Raw genomic sequence first — 8,456 nt, forward strand, 5'->3', positions numbered from 1 at the left:
ACGTCGTGGCGTCAGCGTCGTTGCGTCAACGTCGTCGGCGTCAACGTCGTGGCGTCAGCGTCGTTGCGTCAGCGTTGTCGGCGTCAGCGTCGTGGCGTCAGCGTCGTGGCGTCAGCGTTGTCAGCGTCAACGTCGTGGCGTCAGCGTCGTCGGCGTCAACGTCGTCGGTGTCAACGTCGTGGCGTCAGCGTCGTGGCGTCAGCGTCGTGGCGTCAGCGTCGTCAGCGTTGTCGGCGTCAACGTCGTGGCGTCAGCGTCGTGGCGTCAGCGTCGTCGGCGTCAACGTCGTCGGCGTCAACGTCGTGGCGTCAGCGTCGTGGCGTCAGCGTCGTCAGCGTTGTCGGCGTCAGCGTCGTGGCGTCAGCGTCGTGGCGTCAGCGTTGTCGGCGTCAGCGTTGTCGGCGTCAGCGTCGTGGCGTCAGCGTCGTAGCGTCAGCGTCGTCAGCGTTGTCGGCGTCAACGTCGTGGCGTCAGCGTCGTGGCGTCAGCGTCGTGGCGTCAGCGTCGTCAGCGTTGTCGGCGTCAGCGTCGTGGCGTCAGCGTCGTGGCGTCAGCGTTGTCGCCGTCAGCGTTGTCGGCGTCAGCGTCGTGGCGTCAGCGTTGTCGGCGTCAGCGTTGTCGGCGTCAGCGTCGTGGCGTCAGCGTCGTAGCGTCAGCGTCGTCAGCGTTGTCGGCGTCAACGTCGTGGCGTCAGCGTCGTGGCGTCAGCGTCGTGGCGTCAGCGTCGTCGGCGTCAACGTCGTCGGCGTCAACGTCGTGGCGTCAGCGTCGTGGCGTCAGCGTCGTCAGCGTTGTCGGCGTCAGCGTCGTGGCGTCAGCGTCGTGGCGTCAGCGTTGTCGCCGTCAGCGTTGTCGGCGTCAGCGTCGTGGCGTCAGCGTCGTAGCGTCAGCGTCGTGGCGTCAGCGTCGTCGGCGTCAACGTCGTCGGCGTCAACGTCGTGGCGTCAGCGTCGTTGCGTCAACGTCGTCGGCGTCAACGTCGTGGCGTCAGCGTCGTTGCGTCAGCGTTGTCGGCGTCAGCGTCGTGGCGTCAGCGTCGTGGCGTCAGCGTTGTCAGCGTCAACGTCGTGGCGTCAGCGTCGTCGGCGTCAACGTCGTCGGTGTCAACGTCGTGGCGTCAGCGTCGTGGCGTCAGCGTCGTGGCGTCAGCGTCGTCAGCGTTGTCGGCGTCAACGTCGTGGCGTCAGCGTCGTGGCGTCAGCGTCGTCGGCGTCAACGTCGTCGGCGTCAACGTCGTGGCGTCAGCGTCGTGGCGTCAGCGTCGTCAGCGTTGTCGGCGTCAGCGTCGTGGCGTCAGCGTCGTGGCGTCAGCGTTGTCGGCGTCAGCGTTGTCGGCGTCAGCGTCGTGGCGTCAGCGTCGTAGCGTCAGCGTCGTCAGCGTTGTCGGCGTCAACGTCGTGGCGTCAGCGTCGTGGCGTCAGCGTCGTGGCGTCAGCGTCGTCAGCGTTGTCGGCGTCAGCGTCGTGGCGTCAGCGTCGTGGCGTCAGCGTTGTCGCCGTCAGCGTTGTCGGCGTCAGCGTCGTGGCGTCAGCGTTGTCGGCGTCAGCGTTGTCGGCGTCAGCGTCGTGGCGTCAGCGTCGTAGCGTCAGCGTCGTCAGCGTTGTCGGCGTCAACGTCGTGGCGTCAGCGTCGTGGCGTCAGCGTCGTGGCGTCAGCGTCGTCGGCGTCAACGTCGTCGGCGTCAACGTCGTGGCGTCAGCGTCGTGGCGTCAGCGTCGTCAGCGTTGTCGGCGTCAGCGTCGTGGCGTCAGCGTCGTGGCGTCAGCGTTGTCGCCGTCAGCGTTGTCGGCGTCAGCGTCGTGGCGTCAGCGTCGTAGCGTCAGCGTCGTCAGCGTTGTCGGCGTCAACGTCGTGGCGTCAGCGTCGTGGCGTCAACGTCGATGGCCTCAACGTCGTCAGCGGCGTCAACGTCGTGGCGTCAGCGTCGTGGCGTCAGCGTCGTTGCGTCAGCGTTGTCGGCGTCAGCGTCGTGGCGTCAGCGTTGTCAGCGTCAACGTCGTGGCGTCAGCGTCGTCAGCGTCAACGTCGTCGGTGTCAACGTCGTGGCGTCAGCGTCGTGGCGTCAGCGTCGTGGCGTCAGCGTCGTCAACGTCGTCGGCGTCAACGTCGTGGCGTCAGCGTCGTGGCGTCAGCGTCGTCAGCGTTGTCGGCGTCAGCGTCGTGGCGTCAGCGTCGTGGCGTCAGCGTCGTGGCGTCAGCGTTGTCGGCGTCAGCGTTGTCGGCGTCAGCGTCGTGGCGTCAGCGTCGTAGCGTCAGCGTCGTCAGCGTTGTCGGCGTCAACGTCGTGGCGTCAGCGTCGTGGCGTCAGCGTCGTGGCGTCAGCGTCGTCGGCGTCAACGTCGTGGCGTCAGCGTCGTGGCGTCAGCGTCGTCAGCGTTGTCGGCGTCAGCGTCGTGGCGTCAGCGTCGTGGCGTCAGCGTCGTGGCGTCAGCGTCGTGGCGTCAGCGTTGTCGCCGTCAGCGTTGTCGGCGTCAGCGTCGTGGCGTCAGCGTCGTAGCGTCAGCGTCGTCAGCGTTGTCGGCGTCAACGTCGTGGCGTCAGCGTCGTGGCGTCAACGTCGATGGCCTCAACGTCGTCAGCGGCGTCAACGTCGTGGCGTCAGCGTCGTGGCGTCAGCGTCGTTGCGTCAGCGTTGTCGGCGTCAACGTCGTCGGCGTCAGCGTCGTGGCGTCAGCGTCGTGGCGTCAGCGTCGTCAGCGTTGTCGGCGTCAGCGTCGTGGCGTCAGCGTCGTCGGCGTCAACGTCGTTGGCGTCAACGTCGTGGCGTCAGCGTCGTGGCGTCAGCGTCGTCAGCGTTGTCGGCGTCAACGTCGTCGGCGTCAGCGCGTCAACGTCGTCAGCGTTGTCGGCGTCAGCGTCAGCGTCGTCAGCGTTGTCGGCGTCAACGTCGTCAGCGTTGTCGGCGTCAGCGTCGTGGCGTCAGCGTCGTCAGCGTTGTCGGCGTCAACGTCGTCAGCGTCGTGGCGTCAGCGTCGTTGCGTCAACGTCGTCAGCGTTGTCGGCGTCAGCGTCGTGGCGTCAGCGTCGTCAGCGTTGTCGGCGTCAACGTCGTCGGCGTCAGCGTCGTGGCGTCAGCGTCGTTGCGTCAACGTCGTCAGCGTTGTCGGCGTCAGCGTCGTGGCGTCAGCGTCGTCAGCGTTGTCGGCGTCAACGTCGTCAGCGTCGTGGCGTCAGCGTCGTTGCGTCAACGTCGTCAGCGTTGTCGGCGTCAGCGTCGTGGCGTCAGCGTCGTGGCGTCAGCGTCGTCAGCGTTGTCGGCGTCAGCGTCGTGGCGTCAGCGTCGTCGGCGTCAACGTCGTTGGCGTCAACGTCGTGGCGTCAGCGTCGTCAGCGTTGTCGGCGTCAACGTCGTGGCGTCAGCGTTGTCGGCGTCAGCGTTGTCGGCGTCAGCGTCGTGGCGTCAGCGTCGTAGCGTCAGCGTCGTCAGCGTTGTCGGCGTCAACGTCGTGGCGTCAGCGTCGTGGCGTCAGCGTCGTGGCGTCAGCGTCGTCAGCGTTGTCGGCGTCAGCGTCGTGGCGTCAGCGTCGTGGCGTCAGCGTTGTCGCCGTCAGCGTTGTCGGCGTCAGCGTCGTGGCGTCAGCGTTGTCGGCGTCAGCGTTGTCGGCGTCAGCGTCGTGGCGTCAGCGTCGTAGCGTCAGCGTCGTGGCGTCAGCGTTGTCGCCGTCAGCGTTGTCGGCGTCAGCGTCGTGGCGTCAGCGTTGTCGGCGTCAGCGTTGTCGGCGTCAGCGTCGTGGCGTCAGCGTCGTAGCGTCAGCGTCGTCAGCGTTGTCGGCGTCAACGTCGTGGCGTCAGCGTCGTGGCGTCAGCGTCGTGGCGTCAGCGGCGTCGGCGTCAACGTCGTCGGCGTCAACGTCGTGGCGTCAGCGTCGTGGCGTCAGCGTCGTCAGCGTTGTCGGCGTCAGCGTCGTGGCGTCAGCGTCGTGGCGTCAGCGTTGTCGCCGTCAGCGTTGTCGGCGTCAGCGTCGTGGCGTCAGCGTCGTAGCGTCAGCGTCGTCAGCGTTGTCGGCGTCAACGTCGTGGCGTCAGCGTCGTGGCGTCAACGTCGATGGCCTCAACGTCGTCAGCGGCGTCAACGTCGTGGCGTCAGCGTCGTGGCGTCAGCGTCGTTGCGTCAGCGTTGTCGGCGTCAGCGTCGTGGCGTCAGCGTTGTCAGCGTCAACGTCGTGGCGTCAGCGTCGTCAGCGTCAACGTCGTCGGTGTCAACGTCGTGGCGTCAGCGTCGTGGCGTCAGCGTCGTGGCGTCAGCGTCGTCAACGTCGTCGGCGTCAACGTCGTGGCGTCAGCGTCGTGGCGTCAGCGTCGTCAGCGTTGTCGGCGTCAGCGTCGTGGCGTCAGCGTCGTGGCGTCAGCGTCGTGGCGTCAGCGTTGTCGGCGTCAGCGTTGTCGGCGTCAGCGTCGTGGCGTCAGCGTCGTAGCGTCAGCGTCGTCAGCGTTGTCGGCGTCAACGTCGTGGCGTCAGCGTCGTGGCGTCAGCGTCGTGGCGTCAGCGTCGTGGCGTCAGCGTCGTCGGCGTCAACGTCGTGGCGTCAGCGTCGTGGCGTCAGCGTCGTCAGCGTTGTCGGCGTCAGCGTCGTGGCGTCAGCGTCGTGGCGTCAGCGTCGTGGCGTCAGCGTCGTGGCGTCAGCGTTGTCGCCGTCAGCGTTGTCGGCGTCAGCGTCGTGGCGTCAGCGTCGTAGCGTCAGCGTCGTCAGCGTTGTCGGCGTCAACGTCGTGGCGTCAGCGTCGTGGCGTCAACGTCGATGGCCTCAACGTCGTCAGCGGCGTCAACGTCGTGGCGTCAGCGTCGTGGCGTCAGCGTCGTTGCGTCAGCGTTGTCGGCGTCAACGTCGTCGGCGTCAGCGTCGTGGCGTCAGCGTCGTGGCGTCAGCGTCGTCAGCGTTGTCGGCGTCAGCGTCGTGGCGTCAGCGTCGTCGGCGTCAACGTCGTTGGCGTCAACGTCGTGGCGTCAGCGTCGTGGCGTCAGCGTCGTCAGCGTTGTCGGCGTCAACGTCGTCGGCGTCAGCGTCGTTGCGTCAACGTCGTCAGCGTTGTCGGCGTCAGCGTCAGCGTCGTCAGCGTTGTCGGCGTCAACGTCGTCAGCGTTGTCGGCGTCAGCGTCGTGGCGTCAGCGTCGTCAGCGTTGTCGGCGTCAACGTCGTCAGCGTCGTGGCGTCAGCGTCGTTGCGTCAACGTCGTCAGCGTTGTCGGCGTCAGCGTCGTGGCGTCAGCGTCGTCAGCGTTGTCGGCGTCAACGTCGTCGGCGTCAGCGTCGTGGCGTCAGCGTCGTTGCGTCAACGTCGTCAGCGTTGTCGGCGTCAGCGTCGTGGCGTCAGCGTCGTCAGCGTTGTCGGCGTCAACGTCGTCAGCGTCGTGGCGTCAGCGTCGTTGCGTCAACGTCGTCAGCGTTGTCGGCGTCAGCGTCGTGGCGTCAGCGTCGTGGCGTCAGCGTCGTCAGCGTTGTCGGCGTCAGCGTCGTGGCGTCAGCGTCGTCGGCGTCAACGTCGTTGGCGTCAACGTCGTGGCGTCAGCGTCGTCAGCGTTGTCGGCGTCAACGTCGTGGCGTCAGCGTCGTGGCGTCAGCGTCGTCGGCGTCAACGTCGTCGGCGTCAACGTCGTGGCGTCAGCGTCGTGGCGTCAACGTCGTCGGCGTCAACGTCGTGGCGTCAGCGTCGTTGCGTCAGCGTTGTCGGCGTCAGCGTCGTGGCGTCAGCGTCGTGGCGTCAGCGTTGTCAGCGTCAACGTCGTGGCGTCAGCGTCGTCGGCGTCAACGTCGTCGGTGTCAACGTCGTGGCGTCAGCGTCGTGGCGTCAGCGTCGTGGCGTCAGCGTCGTCAGCGTTGTCGGCGTCAACGTCGTGGCGTCAGCGTCGTGGCGTCAGCGTCGTCGGCGTCAACGTCGTCGGCGTCAACGTCGTGGCGTCAGCGTCGTGGCGTCAGCGTCGTCAGCGTTGTCGGCGTCAGCGTCGTGGCGTCAGCGTCGTGGCGTCAGCGTTGTCGGCGTCAGCGTTGTCGGCGTCAGCGTCGTGGCGTCAGCGTCGTAGCGTCAGCGTCGTAGCGTCAGCGTCGTCAGCGTTGTCGGCGTCAACGTCGTGGCGTCAGCGTCGTGGCGTCAGCGTCGTGGCGTCAGCGTCGTCAGCGTTGTCGGCGTCAGCGTCGTGGCGTCAGCGTCGTGGCGTCAGCGTTGTCGCCGTCAGCGTTGTCGGCGTCAGCGTCGTGGCGTCAGCGTTGTCGGCGTCAGCGTTGTCGGCGTCAGCGTCGTGGCGTCAGCGTCGTAGCGTCAGCGTCGTCAGCGTTGTCGGCGTCAACGTCGTGGCGTCAGCGTCGTGGCGTCAGCGTCGTGGCGTCAACGTCGATGGCCTCAACGTCGTCAGCGGCGTCAACGTCGTGGCGTCAGCGTCGTGGCGTCAGCGTCGTCAGCGTTGTCGGCGTCAGCGTCGTGGCGTCAGCGTTGTCAGCGTCAACGTCGTGGCGTCAGCGTCGTCAGCGTCAACGTCGTCGGTGTCAACGTCGTGGCGTCAGCGTCGTGGCGTCAGCGTCGTGGCGTCAGCGTCGTCAACGTCGTCGGCGTCAACGTCGTGGCGTCAGCGTCGTGGCGTCAGCGTCGTCAGCGTTGTCGGCGTCAGCGTCGTGGCGTCAGCGTCGTGGCGTCAGCGTCGTGGCGTCAGCGTTGTCGGCGTCAGCGTTGTCGGCGTCAGCGTCGTGGCGTCAGCGTCGTAGCGTCAGCGTCGTCAGCGTTGTCGGCGTCAACGTCGTGGCGTCAGCGTCGTGGCGTCAGCGTCGTGGCGTCAGCGTCGTCGGCGTCAACGTCGTGGCGTCAGCGTCGTGGCGTCAGCGTCGTCAGCGTTGTCGGCGTCAGCGTCGTGGCGTCAGCGTCGTGGCGTCAGCGTCGTGGCGTCAGCGTCGTGGCGTCAGCGTTGTCGCCGTCAGCGTTGTCGGCGTCAGCGTCGTGGCGTCAGCGTCGTAGCGTCAGCGTCGTCAGCGTTGTCGGCGTCAACGTCGTGGCGTCAGCGTCGTGGCGTCAACGTCGATGGCCTCAACGTCGTCAGCGGCGTCAACGTCGTGGCGTCAGCGTCGTGGCGTCAGCGTCGTTGCGTCAGCGTTGTCGGCGTCAGCGTCGTGGCGTCAGCGTTGTCAGCGTCAACGTCGTGGCGTCAGCGTCGTCAGCGTCAACGTCGTCGGTGTCAACGTCGTGGCGTCAGCGTCGTGGCGTCAGCGTCGTGGCGTCAGCGTCGTGGCGTCAGCGTCGTCAACGTCGTCGGCGTCAACGTCGTGGCGTCAGCGTCGTGGCGTCAGCGTCGTCAGCGTTGTCGGCGTCAGCGTCGTGGCGTCAGCGTCGTGGCGTCAGCGTTGTCGGCGTCAGCGTCGTGGCGTCAGCGTCGTAGCGTCAGCGTCGTCAGCGTTGTCGGCGTCAACGTCGTGGCGTCAGCGTCGTGGCGTCAGCGTCGTGGCGTCAGCGTCGTCGGCGTCAACGTCGTGGCGTCAGCGTCGTGGCGTCAGCGTCGTCAGCGTTGTCGGCGTCAGCGTCGTGGCGTCAGCGTCGTGGCGTCAGCGTTGTCGGCGTCAGCGTTGTCGGCGTCAGCGTTGTCGGCGTCAGCGTCGTGGCGTCAGCGTCGTAGCGTCAGCGTCGTCAGCGTTGTCGGCGTCAACGTCGTGGCGTCAGCGTCGTGGCGTCAGCGTTGTCGGCGTCAACGTCGATGGCCTCAACGTCGTCAGCGGCGTCAGCGTCGATGGCGTCAGCGTTGTCGGCGTCAACGTCGTGACGTCAGCGTCGTCAGCGTTGTCGGCGTCAGCGTCGTCAGCGTTGTCGGCGTCAGCGTCGTGGCGTCAGCGTCGTGGCGTCAGCGTTGTCGGCGTCAGCGTTGTCGGCGTCAGCGTCGTGGCGTCAGCGTCGTAGCGTCAGCGTCGTCAGCGTTGTCGGCGTCAACGTCGTGGCGTCAGCGTCGTGGCGTCAGCGTTGTCGGCGTCAACGTCGATGGCCTCAACGTCGTCAGCGGCGTCAGCGTCGATGGCGTCAGCGTTGTCGGCGTCAACGTCGTGACGTCAGCGTCGTCAGCATTGTCGGCGTCAACGTCGTGGCGTCAGCGTTGTCGGCGTCAACGTCGATGGCCTCAACGTCGTCAGCGGCGTCAGCGTCGTGGCGTCAGCGTTGTCGGCGTCAGCGTTGTCGGCGTCAGCGTTGTCGGCGTCAGCGTCGTGGCGTCAGCGTCGTGGCGTCAGCGTCGTCAGCGTTGTCGGCGTCAACGTCGTGGCGTCAGCGTCGTGGCGTCAGCGTTGTCGGCGTCAACGTCGATGGCCTCAACGTCGTCAGCGGCGTCAGCGTCGATGGCGTCAGCGTTGTCGGCGTCAACGTCGTGACGTCAGCGTCGTCGGCGTCGTGGCGTCAGCGTCGTCAGCGTCGTGGCGTCAGCGTTGTCGGCGTCAGCGTCGTGGCGTCAGCGTCGTGGCGTCAGCGTTGTCGGCGTCAGCGTCGATGGCGTCA

At 67.4% G+C, this 8,456-nt stretch overlaps 1 protein-coding gene across 2 annotated transcripts in view; it reads right to left on the minus strand.

Moving 5' to 3' along the window:
- rap1gds1 (RAP1, GTP-GDP dissociation stimulator 1) overlaps positions 1-8,456 on the minus strand; it is a 74,465-nt gene that overhangs the window by 45,135 nt on the left and 20,874 nt on the right. The window lies entirely within an intron of this gene.

This window comes from Telmatherina bonti (genome assembly GCF_933228915.1).
Source record: "Telmatherina bonti genome assembly, chromosome: 18".
Lineage (NCBI taxonomy): Eukaryota > Metazoa > Chordata > Actinopteri > Atheriniformes > Telmatherinidae > Telmatherina > Telmatherina bonti.